The sequence below is a fragment of the Panthera tigris genome, chromosome C1, assembly GCF_018350195.1.
Source record: "Panthera tigris isolate Pti1 chromosome C1, P.tigris_Pti1_mat1.1, whole genome shotgun sequence".
NCBI lineage: Eukaryota > Metazoa > Chordata > Mammalia > Carnivora > Felidae > Panthera > Panthera tigris.
Genome location: NC_056667.1, coordinates 133827345 through 133842173, shown reverse-complemented (window position 1 = coordinate 133842173; position 14829 = coordinate 133827345). Strand labels below are relative to the sequence as shown.

The 14829-nt window shown below is 38.6% G+C and overlaps 1 protein-coding gene and 1 pseudogene across 1 annotated transcript in view; one reads left to right on the top strand and one right to left on the bottom strand.

The window, feature by feature from the left end:
* The window catches only part of GTDC1 (glycosyltransferase like domain containing 1), a 297275-nt gene that overhangs the window by 194925 nt on the left and 87521 nt on the right, over window positions 1-14829 (top strand). The window lies entirely within an intron of this gene.
* On the bottom strand, window positions 13958-14779 carry LOC102955629 (annotated as a pseudogene).

Genomic DNA, 14829 nt, shown 5'->3' with positions numbered 1-14829 from the left:
GTAGGTGATCAATGCTGCACACATAGTTTTCTGAACCTTTTCTTGTCCTCATAATTATCTTTAATTTTTATAATGAAACACATATTGAGTATTTGACCAAAAAAAAAAAAAATCAAGCTGGAGATTTATGGGAAGTCATAGAATTGAGATGACAGTGATAGCAGTTGTCAGAAAACTACTCTATTCAGTGAGGAATAGAATCCAATTGGCGTTCTAGAAATCTTCAAATCATATACATTCTAGTCCAAATTAGAGACATTTGTAGGATTCTAAAACCTTTGCATGATGATTTCATCATGACTTTCAGAAAGGTGAGGTCAACATTGACATAAATATTGTGGGTGGTTTATATTTAGAATAAAAAGGGAAGATATTTTCTACAAATTGCATGAGTCCTGCCTTTGCCTTCATTTTGACTATATAGCCACTGTCCTGACTGCCTTTGGTGCTTTCTGGATGAATCTCTTGTCTCAAGTCACTCGTATCAGTCCTGGTTTTTGAACACTTTTTTCCAGATGATCTAGACTTTTGATTTATAATCCCGAGAGAAGTTACCTCTGTGACCTGTGATTAAATCTGCTCATAGAGACAGACAGACAGACAGTGATGCATTTTGGAGTGTTTTCGAAAAGTGTTAAATTCCTCAAAAGAAAATTAATATATGAAAATACTTAGTTCCTCTCTCTATATATCTCCCCCCTCTTACACTCCATGTCTTTCTCTCTCTCTTGCTGTAATTATGGTGGAGGACCCTACAAGTTGACTATTTTCAATAATATTTAATGAGAGTTAACTGAGCAGCCTTCTAAGAAAAACCTTCTCTCTATAGCCTTTTATACTTACTTTTCTGTATTATATGATCTTGTCAGGTTTTAAAAAGAATCAAGATCACTTACCTCAGAGTTGAAGAGTCATTGAAGTTATCTCTAGGTGGCTTTTCTTCTTAAAGTATGGTTTTAAGTTTTACCTACTTTAATTCTACTGCGAGGGTTGAAATAGATTTTTATACAATAGTGGATCATATCTATCTATCCTTCAACTAAAAACAATAATGGAAAACAGTGACAAAAAAATAATAAAAACCAAAACTATCTTTAGTTTGTTACTTTTTACCATTTCTTGTTTGGCTAATATTTTATTATGTCCAAATATGAAACCACCATGTATTGATAAAATTAACAGGCGATTTTGGTCTGATAATGTTGGCATCATTTCTGATTTTTCAACATCAAGTCCATATGTCCTGGATCTTAACTGTTTTGATTTGACAGTGTTAGTTGCCTGTGGAAGTCCACGTGGGGAGCCTGGTCATAAAGATTGGTTATGATTCTCCATGTGTAATACCGAGGACAGCGCCCCACCATTTCTGTGTTCAGGAGATGGTGTCCTCTAGTCATTCCATATGGACTTGTTAAAATAGTTCATACTACCATCAGATTTGGTGATTTCAAAGTTGTGAAATCAGCAGTGACTGTGTATCATAACTGGTTAGAAAATGTGTCTTACATCTGGCTCTCTCTTCAATTTTTGCTGAAAATAACATAATAAAGCCTCAGGAGTATAACAGTCTTCTGTTGTACTTTGCTCTGCTTCTAGCCTTAACCTTTTACCTTTTGCTCCACATCTAAGCTTTTCTACACTCTATGGCTAAATTAACCTTTCTAAAACATCATCCAATACAAGCCTATTACATTAAAATCTTTAGTTTCTACTAGCTTCAAGTGAAAGCCACATTTCTCAGCCTGCCACCATACATTTCTTTCCCTTTTTCCCTCTCTGAACTCATGTTCTCCAAGCATATCATCCACGTTTCTTTTTTTTCTTCTTTTTTAAAATGTTTATTATTTATTTTTGAGAGAGATAGACAGAGTGTAAGCAGGGGAGGGTCAGAGAGAGAGGAAGACACAGAATCCGAAGCAGGCTCCAGGCTCTGAGCTGTCAGCACAGAGTCTGATGCGGGGCTCGAACTCATGAACCATGAGATTAAGACCTGAGCCAAAGTCGGACTCAACCAACCTAGCCACCCAGGAGCCCCCACATTTCTTTTTACCTTTGCATTTTCCTCTACCTTCTTGTTGTACTGTGGTATTGTGGAAAGAGCATAAACTTTGGATGGACTGGCAATGGATTCAAATCTTGAATCTACCACTTAATAGATACATGGTTATAAATTATTTAATCTGAACCTCAATTTCCTCATTGGTAAAATAAGAGTAAAAGACAAGTGCAGAGAACATTAAATTGAGGGTAATTTGATTTCAAACATGTACAAACACACACACATACACACACGATTCTAGTAGGAGGTATTCAGTTCTATTTTTCCTGATATTCCCTTTTTTTCTTCTCAATTCTTATCTGAGACCAGACCATACTTTCACATTCACCTTCTCTCTTCTCCATGAGGTAACTTCATTCTCTCCTAGTCCCGAGCTAGAACTCCCTCTCAGAATTTCTCTGACATTTGTGGCCAGTCTTAAGCACCAAGCATGGCTTACTCTGTGATTTGTTTATTGTATGATATCAGATATACACCACAGTCTGTCTCCCCTGTGGGCGAATAACGAAGGCATAGGTACCATCTCATACATACATTCCCGTGTCAAGCCCGTCAGGGTAGGACATTACAAGTGCTAGAAACTTAATGTACCTTCGCTCTTGCTGGTGTGCTGATGATAATGACATTACTGGGAAATCTCAAGCCAGCCACCACATATTTGCACAAAATCAGCTTCATTTCATCTAAGAGTTGTGGACATTTTTGAAGCAAGGGCTATATATGTACCAATATGTATGTCCCAGTTACTTCGCTGTCATATAATCTGATGGCTGGTGCCCAGACTATCCAGTTGTTAAGTACTTTTTAATGTCTCTCCACTGTTTATGGTACATCTTCTAATGCAAAATCTTTATGAATTGCTTTATATGCTTATATTTAGTTCCCCTTGGAAAGAATTCAAAACTGCAACTTTCTTTGATTATCTGGTTTGGAAAAGAAATGTGTGATTTCTGATGAATTGTGTGCTATTTTCTGAGAATTTCTCCACTGACACATCTTTTGAACAGAAAGGATTTGTTGCCCAAGTTCTTACTCATGAGCTTTCAATAGACTTCAGATGTGGAGAAGCATTGCCCTCCTCAAATACGATTTGCAACTGCATTTCATTCACGTTCCTCCCTTTCATGAAATTGAGATGGACGTCTGGGCCAACTATAAAGAAAAAAAAAATAGATGTGAATTGCATTTATTCTAATAATATCAGATTGTCCTACAAACTTATGCTTGATGCTGTAAGGCACAATCACATATCTTGGATATTTTTTCTTTTTTAAGTACAATGAAAGTTAAAACATGGTAATATTGACTCTGCCCAACACAAATGTGGTCTATTTCAAAGTGAGGTAGCTATCTGGAAGAGATTTTCAACTTTGGATTATGTTGATGCTAATGGTTAAACCTGCATACCTTGTCTTTGATGTTCTGTCTGGGCTCATGTGAAGTAATGGGATTAAAAATAAAGTGTACACCTTTCTTTTGATCTGAGTACCCACAAGGAAAAAAATTATTTGAAGAGCCTGTCTCCTGCTATAATTTAGCAAATACCACTGCTCTAACAAAACCAATATGATGCCGGGGCCCAGTTTACAGATTTGACAGGTAATGTACACTAAAAGTTTTCATAGCCATTGTTCTTTTTCCTTAAGCAATGTCATTGCAGATAGTGCTGTATGAATGTGGCCTTATACCATCTACAAAAATCAAGGCAAGTTCAATTAATTTTAAGCAATCTCTTAACAAAGTAGACGATTTAGGACTGTTAGTTAGTGACAAAGTGACAGCAAAAAGATGCTGGCGCAGGAACTTTACCTTGCTGGGCTAGTTCCAAAAAGAACCTGTTTATTGCATATTTTCTAATGAGACTTTACTCATCTTCTGCTTGGTGGACCATATATATATTCATACATATACATATTCACATACTTGAAAGACTCTAATCAATATAGAAACTAACCACTCCAAACTGTGCTCGTTTCAAAAATGAATGAATAAGGTTTTCAAATATTTTCCCTTAAGGAAAAGAAAAAGGGGTAGGGGGAGACAGATGCTTTCCTCAGGTGAACTAAAAAAGCTTAGCTTGGGTTAACTGTGCCTGGAAACTCTTAACCCAAGTTAGCCATTGTGAGTCCTTTATGAAACCCTTTGGTGTTTTGAATAGATCTTTTAGTAGACAAGTGGCTTTTTCCGCAAACTCCAAGGTCATACAAGACACACCAAAAGGAGATGGTAACTTCAAGTTCCCTTTTCAGTATTTATTATCTTAGGAGGTGTGATGAATCCGTAACATAAGACCAAAACAGAACTCTTCACATTCTTTCTAAGACCAGCTTCTCTTCCTCTTTCTGTCTCTGCTTTTGCAGTCATTGTTTTTGTTTTATTTTGTTTTTCCTGTAAATGGTGGTACTGTTCTCTGTTCATCCAGGTTCACCTGTCCCACCGGGTGATGGAATAACATTTAAGCTCCTTGCCAAGTCCTTTGCCCTGAAGGCCTTCCACAATCTCTAGTATTATCTCACTTCTTTCTAACCACTGTCCCTCCTTCGAGCTGGACTGACTTCCCTCCTCTGTCCTTTGTCTGACAAATACTGACCCCTGTGCCTGAATGCAGCCTAGCCCTTAGTTTCTTTTTACCTTTCCCCCAACAGGCCTGCCTATACTGAACTGAAGTGTCACTCATACTGTTGAAAGTTGCCCTGCAAAAAACATACCAAGCAAAAGGCATCTCCTCTGGGAACTCACATAGAGAATCATTTGTTCTTGTCATCTCGACAAAGGCCACACTCCATAGCAGGGCATCCAATGTATGGGGCCTTCGTGATTCTCTCTGCAATCTTTTTCCCAGCACTCTGGTCCCACCTCCTTATACACACAGTAATCCTGCCTTGGGGAACCAAACTCCCCGACTGGTTCTACTCTCCCTTGCCTCCACCTCCCCCATATTCCCTCATCTGCCTCAAATGTATCCTTCCTCCCCCTGGGGCTCTCCCTCACTTACCCTGCAGTGCCCCTAGGAAGCTGCCTGTAAACTTGTTCCATGCTCCAACTTGCTCTGGACCCACTCTGATCCCAGCCCTTATTACATAACACTACAATTAACCTTTCCACTTCTTTTTGTTTGTTTGTTTGTTTGTTTGTTTGTTTTTTACTTCACTAGATTGTGAGCTCCTTGAAGTCATGGCCACATTTTGTTTATCACTGTATCCACAGAACAATGCCAAATATAAGACCCTAAAGAGGTTTGCTAGTAGTAAGAACAGATGTGGCGCTTAGAGTCTGTCTTATATTATGGCTCATTCTAACTATTTTCTATTGGAACATAAATGTCCTAGCGGCAAGTGTTGTGCTTTATGCAGCTTCCTTCCTAGAGTGTATTGTACTATTTGTATATGACAGATATTTACAGAATGTTTTTCTCTTGAATTATTCATTCAGATGAGTGTTAGTCTTCAAACCATGCTCTCACAAAACTACAGTTACTTCAGTGCTGATGTTATTTCTTAAAATATTTTGGGAAATGGCCTCCACTAATAGTTTAGGAACCACCCAAGTAAACTTTAGTACTTATTGTGACCTAAGATATTTCTCAACTTAGTCATCACAGTCAGTCTTTTTTAACTCTGACTTCTGGTTAGAAGTTAAAAATGCCTCAACCCCCCCAGTTTAGTAATTTTGAGCATATTCATTATAATGATTTGTGAAATTCCCAAGGGCAATGACAGTATCTGGCACAGTCTTCCTTGAAGATGAACACAAATGAATGAATGATTGAATGGAAGAAACAAGTATATGACCACCTCTGAAGACCAAAAATGTACTCCCTTATTTCCAATGATATCAACCTAATTGGAGTGCATTTTGGAAGAGATCAGTTATGTCAGTGTATTTCTTTCAGTGAAATGAAAAATAATAATAAATCTGCCTCACTGTCTAAGAGTCATGCCCTGCATTTTCTGTGATGGGTAAGGAGCTTTGAGCCACTGACAGGTGTGTCGGTATTTGGGTTTGAGTTCTTCCCATCATCTGATAACGGAGTCCTTTCTTTGAAGTCTTCCTTGTCGGTCCCCCACCCTTGGGATTCTAGACTGTCACCTACTAAGCTTCTTTCCTCATAAACTCTTATTTTGCTCCATGCCATCTTTCTTTCTGTTTCTTTTCTTTCATTCCAGTTATTGGATTTTCTGACACCTTACTGCAAGATCCTCTTATCTTTACGGCCATGGACTTTTAGGGTCTTAGTGACATACATAGCTCACTGGCATAGATACTCTTAGTGTGTACAGTAAATTAGAAGAGAATATCCTTAAAAAACAAGTTGGAGTCCTAGACCTCCAAGTAGGGCAAATAGAAAAAAAATTTTTTTTAACATTTTTTTCTTCTTTTACAAACTGGCATTAAGTCTGGTGAAATAAATGAATGATGTCAAGTGCAAGTTAACTCATGCAGACACAAGTGATAATGAAGTAGAACAGTCATGAGGGCACAGTTTCTTTAAAAAAGAGCCACGAGGATTTATTGTATTCTAAGTGTTATCATCGCTGCCATTCACATACGCATGCATATTTGCACACACAGGCATCTAAAGTTGAAACTGAATACAGGGCACTTTCTGCTTTGAACTTTAAGAATAATTTAAAAGTATTCTAAAAGTCAACTTTGATTCCCTTCTTTTGTGGAATATTTAAAGAAAAAAAGAAGCATGGAAGCAAAGGGAACATATTTCTCGCATAAGTCTTTGCTATTAGAAATCGAGAATACGTAGCCCCTATTTTTATCACTCTGAATGGCATATATTTCTTAAAGCAGACCGGGTTTTCAGCAAGTCAGCCATAGTTTTCCAGAAGTATACAAGTAGCTTCAATGACATTTCATCAAATGGTTTCCAAAGTACAAGTTTCTAAGACTTCAGCCTACTGGGTCAACTTTAAAAAGAAACCATGTCAATTGAAAAAAGTTTAAGAAAGTCAAGGCCAGTGCTGGTCAGTGTACTGGAAATGGATATTACAGCACTCACTGTTGCTCCTTTGCCTTTCCAGTCCCTGTAAACCTCCACTTAAAAACAGGAGTGACCCAGACACAAGACAGGACAAGATTGTGGCTACATGAGATGATATCAAGGACTTGGTGGCATCACTCCCCACAACTATAAGCAAAGGGCATATTTGATTTGCGAATATTTCTCAGAAAAGACATTTTTTTATTTTCCATTATTGAACAAAACAAAGAACTTAACGCAGAATAAAGCTTGCCAAATTTGTTGATTTTAGAGGAAACCTCAGACTTGTTATTCCTCTTTCAGGGGGTATCAGAGTGATAATAGTAGAAAGCCCCTTAGCCCAGAAGCCTGAAGACATGGTTCTAATCCCTTGACAGAGTCAAAAGTCCCTTAGCTTTATCTTTGATCTAAGTTTTCTAGAGTAGTGTTCCCTAAAATGTGTTCTATTCATGTAGATCCATGAAATGAGCCTTAAAAAAAAAGAAAGAAAGAAAGGAGGTGCAGGGACACCGCTGCAAAATTTATCTCCCTGTAAATATTCACCAAGCACATTCATATTTAAGTCAGAGAATCCCTGAAGTAAGTAAAACTGTCTAACTTGATTCAATCTAATATTTAATCTAATATTTCAAAACTTAATATTTAACCACATTTTTTTAAAAATTCATAGAGCATTTACTAAAATCCTGAGGAGCTAGTATATTCCACAACACAGTTTGGGAAAAGGTGCTTTTTAGACCTTTGGCTCTCTACCTCAAAAATGAGGGGTTAAAATTAAGTAATTTCTCTGGCTCCTATCCAATTTCAATTCTATGGCTGTATAAAAATTTTAGTTTTTGTAGTCACCAAAGTCAGAAGTTACATAAATGCCGGGGAGTAGGATGATTTTTCACACAAAGTAAGTAAAAACAAAGATTTTTATACATGTGTGTTTACCATCAAATAAACAATCTCTTCCTCTCCATCTTAGGCTCCTTCATACTCTTTTAAAAATTAATGTAAAATCCACACACCGTTCCTTATTTTTAATTTTTAACCTAATACAAATTTGATTTCTATTGAAACTTAAAATCCATATATAGTATCATACACACACACGCGCACACACACACATACACTCACACATATGTATATACTTGTGTGTATTATCCTATATATAGTATCAGTTTAAAACTGTATGATAAGGCCACAGGAAAAAATAGGAACTATTTTTTTAAATCTTTATGAAACTCTGTATTTTTCAAGTCTCATTGCTGTTGTTGTTATTGCCCTCCCCCACATCATAAGTTCCTCGGAGAGCATGAACAGTATTCTCCGCATTATTTTTGAATGTTCCATTGCACACGATATTGGATACTCTGTAGTTGCTTCTTATTTTTGTAAAAGTACCCAATAATGGCTAAATTGCTTACAAGGAAGCTACACTTTCTCTCGTGTTCTTAAATGTTCTACAGGTACAGAGACAGTTATATTCTTGTTTTTAAACTATTGGAGAAGCAAAACATTTGTAGAACTAATACCTACTTACAGAATAACATGGTCTCTGCCTGCCTGGGATGGGCTATGTTGCTGTGTCTCTATGTCACCGTAACTAAGTCATGGCTATGTCATCCTAACTATGGGGCGTTAACTCTTAGACTCTTAATTTACCCACGCGCAAAATCTTTTAAGGACATTTTTCAAACTGTTTGCTATCTAACTATCTCCTTCTCCACTCCCCAATTTTTATGTATATATCAAATGCTGTGAAATGTCTCAAAGTATAGTGGAAAAACTCTTCTCACAGGATAAGCATCCTTGTTTATAGAGTTAATATGATGTTCACAACAATGAATGATTATGAATAGATATCTTTCACTGGGGAAGGAAGCCGATGAGGTTAAGGAAAAAACATTTCTTGAGCACTTGCCATGTGTCAGGCATAGCCATTATCATTTAATTCACACAAGTGGAGGCATTGTCAACATTCTCGTGATAAACTGAGGCTCAAAGAGACTGACTTTTTTTACCAAAGTCACACACTAAGTGGTAGAGTTGAGATTTAAGCTAAGTACTTCTAATTTCAAGTCCATACTCTTTCTGAAATGGAAACAGTGGCATATTTTTTTTTTCTAAAATCATCTAGCAATTGAAGTGTTGTGTTACAGAAAGATTTTTAAGGAGAATTGAACCATTGAGTTGTTCTAAGGAGATTTCTATATCCATTTTATCAGATTGCCAAAATTCCGGAATCCTTTTCTCTTTCTGCCTGAATGCATTACATATGTCTAAAAAAGTTCGATAATAAAGTAAAAAATCATTTATCATAGTCACTGATGAGTGTTATATTACATTTTGAGATGGTTTTCTGAAACACGTGTCTGTGGAATATTGTATGTAAAATTTCAGATAGATTGTTCTTTGAAATTTAAAACAGTACAGAGTGGCCCTAGGGCATTTGTTTGTTTGTTTGTTTGTTTGTTTGTTTGTTTTCTGCCCCTGTGCCCACAGCCCTGAGTATCTCCTTCTGGCTGGTTGACTCGGTGCTGTCACCACCAGATCCCTCAGCTTTGGGTGCATACCTGCCGCCCCCCACCCCCGCCCCCCCACCCCCCACCCCTCCCCACCCCCCGCCAAGGCCTGGAGATGAGCTGGCCTCAAGTGAAGGGTGAGGGGACACCCACACACAGAGTGTGTTTTTGCTGTTTATGTTACAGTCAGCACTGAAGGACGCACAGCTTCTCATGGATAGATGGTAAATATTTTCCATTTAATTTTTTGCAAAAATGTGTTGAGATGATATTCATATAACTTAAAATATAACCACTTTAAAATGAACAGTTCGTTAGCACTTAGGTCATTCACAAATGTGCAGTAGAACATTAGAATAGAATAGAACCACCACTTCTATCTAGTTCTAAAACATTTTCATCACCAAAGTAAAACCCCTCACCCATTAAGCACTTTCTCTCCTATTTCTCTCTCCCCAGCCCTGGCAGCCACCAATCTGTATTCTGTCCTTATGGATTTATTTATTCACATAGATGGAATCATACAACATGTGATTCTGTGTCTGGCTATATTCCTTTATATTCCTTTAGCAGAATATTTTCAAAGTTCATCCATCTTCCATCATGTATCAGTACTTCATTCCTTTTTATGGCTGAGTAATATTCCATAGTATGTATATACTCCCACTGGTTTGTTCATTTATTGACTGATGGACATTTGGGCCATTTGTACTTCAAGGCTATTTATTGGACATACTACTTGTAATTGCCCCCGCCCCGGCCCCTGCCGCCTCCAAAAGCCTGTTGCAAAAGCACTTCAAATGGGCAGTTTACAGTTGCAGAGGGGGCATGATAGGCCTGCATCTGATGTTAACCTGCCATTAAGGTTCTTTTTGATGCTGAACTCACTAAAATGTATTGTTATGCTACCTTGATGAATGATATACAGTATATGTGGGTTATATGTACTGTATCAAAAACCAGATATCTTTCAGATGTAATATGTAACTATTTATGGTGTTGTTGTTTGTGTTCTGTGCTAAATCTAATAGAATTATACATGCCTATTTGGATAGCTTAGGTTAGAGACACAAAAATAAGTTCTCCCCAAAGCGTTAAGTGTACTCTTTTGTCAATTAATAAAGAAAAGCTATTGAAAACATTAAATTATCTGGCATGTCTACATATATAATAATTATGCAGCCCAAGCTTTTCCTTTTGCAACAATTTATATATTACATAAACCTAAGTTTCTCATCCAAGTATCATTTCAAGAGAAGCAAGTTTAAATAATGGAGGCAATGGGGAAACATAATATTACGATAATGTTCTTTGGTGCGGTTTGGAGGGTTTTAGGAAACATTTGGAACTATTTTTCTCATAAAGTCACTTAACTATTGAAGTGTTATGATAGCATTTCCCTCTGTGTTGTATACAATACAAAAGGAGTCCAGCTAAAGGAGACAGCAATTCTTAATATCCTGATGAGAGGGATTTCCACTAACCGGCAAATTACATGCCCTGGTATCCTGGTATTAATTTAATCCAAAGATACAGCAAAATAAGGAAGGACCAGGTGATTTAAGGAGTCTCCTTTGCTTTCAAATGCCCATTTCTTTGCAGCGTCACTTAGCAAAACTACATGAAACTTTCAGGCATAGATGGAAAAGGACCTAAATTTTCAGAGAGTAAATACTCTTAACTAAATTGATCTAATTTTTTCTTGAGCATTTCGAACAAGATTATAAACTGATACTTTTCTGAAAACTGTTGTGATGAAGAAAATATTCAAACTTTTCTTACACCATTATTATTGGCCTCTTTGAAACTTGACAGATATGTGCCTCAAAGGTTCTAAACATCTGTCAAGTGTTAACTTAGATTAAATTCCCCTGTGAATTGATAACCATTATGTTCTTCGCATTTGACATATAGATATTCACTGGTGATTGTTTCTTATTATAAAATAACTATAGCCTTTATATAAGTTTAAATTGTAACAGCGATTAAAATGTAATGCTTTTTAAGGTATATAATCTTTGAATAAGGAAATGAAAGCTATTTCATGTGTGCTCTTAAGTATAGAATATTTTTGTTATATTGGAGCTTAAAAACCATTTCTGTTGAGGGCTGCAGTGCTATCTATTATTACGGATGACTAGAGGCTATGGCTAAGCTATACATCAGAATGAATAAATTTCCTTGTCAGTGAACGTTGGGAAAGTACTTGAGAGACCAACCTCAAGAAAAGGGAATTTGTTTCAGGCTGTCGTTGAAGTGGTCATTTCCAACCCCCTCCCCTTCAAACAAAAATGAGACAGAACAAAACAGTGGCTCCAACAGCAGGTAATTTAAAGGAAAGAGAGGAAACTGGAGAACAATGTGGACTTTAATTGAACTCCCCTTCCAAATGAAGCCGCGTTCTTTTGGTAGGGTGGAGTGAGGACCATCGGCAACTTCAATTAAACTAATGGGACATTTTTCCATTTCCAAGTAGAATTTTCCGGGGAAATGGACTGGAGGTGGGATTGAAGGCCGAGTGGCATCCAGCATCCACCATCCACCACCTCTCATTGTCTTGCAACCTGAACAAAAAAAGTATGGCCTAAGACAGAGGCCACTAAACCACTCTGAACTGCAACTGAGGACAAATGATTAACCGTTTCATTGCCAGGGGCCTCACCACAGAAGTGAGCGGGGCAGAATCCTCCCTGGAGCTTAGAGGCCATACGCTAGGTACACAGCGGGTAAGGGCTGAACAGTGGTGTGTGTGCACCCGCCCTTGCTGGGGCGACATAGTCTAAATCCTAGAAGCCGGAGTTGCATTGCTATGTCGAGGCCTTTTATCCTAACTCAGGGAGAGATTTAAACAACAATCCTAGAATCTTTCATTGGCGGGTATCTTAGTGCTCTGTGTATCCAAGGGGACAGTCTGATTGTTCATACGTCTTACCTTAGAAAGACCCAAAGTGAGATTTCCTCACTCTACCTATCCACCCTAATGCTACCCTCTTGAACACAGACCAAGCAGCAGAAAACAGTGGAGTCCTTGACCGTGTAAGAACCCTGGTACCTGAACAGGTGCTGTCCTCAGTTCTGCTCTGTGCACACATGCGGTTGCACGCATACCACACTTCCCACACCATCTTTTCCGTGGCATAAAACCTATCTGTTCTCAGGTTTTTGAAATGCATCTCTGACCTAAGCACATACCAAATTCTGTTTACTCCCCGTAGTTTTCCTCTGTTGCTAAGAGCTTTGTGATCCGAAGTAGTCACTTTCTTTCAAGTTCCTGATCATTTCCACATCCCCTACTCACCTCTCCATCTCAAATTGTCTGAGTTAAGTCCAGAAAAGTAGTTTCCCTACTTGTTTCATCTGCCTTTTTAGAGCTTAAACTCTTAGCAGAGTAAGTCAAGAATTTACCCAATATTGTGTTTTTGCCAAGCAAGCAAGCCTTCCAGATGGTGTCCTCATGGTTGAAGTCCCCCCACCACTACTTTATGTTACTTCTGTTCCTGCTTTGTAGTCTCTTACCAAACCATGTCCTCTACCTGGCCTGGCAGCCTGCAATGCACTTCCCAAAAGAAATATGTGTATATATCACCACCGTTTTTTCTCTTTTCTTTAAAGTGTTTTCACCCTTGGTTTTATAATCTACAAGACAGATATTATGAACTTCGTAATATACATAGCTCTCTACTTTGAGCTAATCTTTTTCTTTTGGATGAAGTTTTCTTTTTGGCCAGGTGTTGTTCTAAATAATAGCACTAATATTAAAAAGCTAGTATTAGATAATTACTATGTGCCACATTCGGTATAGGTTATTAACATCTATAACTTCATTTGATACAAACTAACAGTAATTCTTTAACATCTTTTTTTAATGTTTTATTTATTTTTGAGAGAGAGAGAGAGAGAGTGGGGAAGGGGCAGAGAAAGAGGGAGACAGAATCTGAAGCAGGCTCCAGGCTCCGAGCTGTCAGCACAGAGCCTGACACGGGGCTCAAACCCACCAACCGTGAGATCATGACCTAAGCTGAAGTCAGACACTTAACTGACTGAGCCATCCAGGTGCCCCTATTGACAGTAATTCTTAGAATATAGATACAATTCTCTGATTTTACCTATGAGGAGACTCAGGCTTGAGGAAGTTAAGTAACTTGCCCCAGGGCTACACTGTAATAAATGATAAGCCCAGGGTTTGAACCCAGAGTCCTAATACTTCAATACTTGTATCCCTTTATTTATTTTATTTCATTTTTTTTAAGAGCAGTGGTATGACCATTTATTATGCCTGGGAGGCAAGGGGAGGGAGTAACCTCAAAAGGCTGAAGATAGGGAGGGGAAAGTCTGGAGTCCTGTGTAAATGAGAGGAAGGTCTCTGCTGGCCTATTACAGAATAAGAGGAGAGTCTCAATAGATCATTCCTTTTGTTTCTTACCTGGGCTTCTTGACCTTCTCAGAATTCTTCAGGATGATATCATATAACACAGCATAAGCATCACGGATCTCCGTGACCATCAACTGGATGTCCCGGTACTCTGCCTCATCCAGCTTGCACACCAGCTGCCTATAGTCACCGACATGGGGCTGCTTGGCTGCTTTGGTCACAACATCGCGCCACTCAGAGAAACACTTGGAGATTTGAGTGCGGAAGCCTTCCAGCTTATGTGAAGGGTGGTCATCAGTTCAAATACTTTCTCCTGGACAGCCCCTCCAGAACTGTTCCCATCCTAGAGCTGAGGTATCTGCAGGTGGTGACCAGATTGACCGGCTCAAAGGCATCCTTGATCTCAGACTTGAGACCCTGACAGAGGACCACGATCTTCTCATTGCAGTTCACTGGGCCACAAGGAGGACCTTTGTCTTCATCTTCCCCTTTCTTCTTTTCATCTTTGTCCTCCTTCTGCTGCTGTTTCTTCCACTCCTCCTTCTCTTTCTCCTTGGTTTTATCAGGTACTTGGATGTCCAACCAGGCCTTCAGATTGCTCAGGTTGGCTTCCTTGAGAGTTGGCTCCTTTAAAAATGCATCCAACTCAGAAGTCTTCTTGGGGAGGTGGCTCCCAGCAGGTTCTTTGTCTTGATACACAGGTTTTCATGGAACACGTCTACCTTGGCTCGGGCTTCAGCCTAGATCCTGAGCATCGCTATGGCTGGGGCGGGGGGCCTAGCATCCCACAAGAGGCGGAGTGAGCACGGGGACAGGAAAGTGAAAGCAGCACTCACCACCTGCATGACCTTCCTCAGGTAGCAGGGAGTCAGTGCTTACATTCTTATTACCCGCT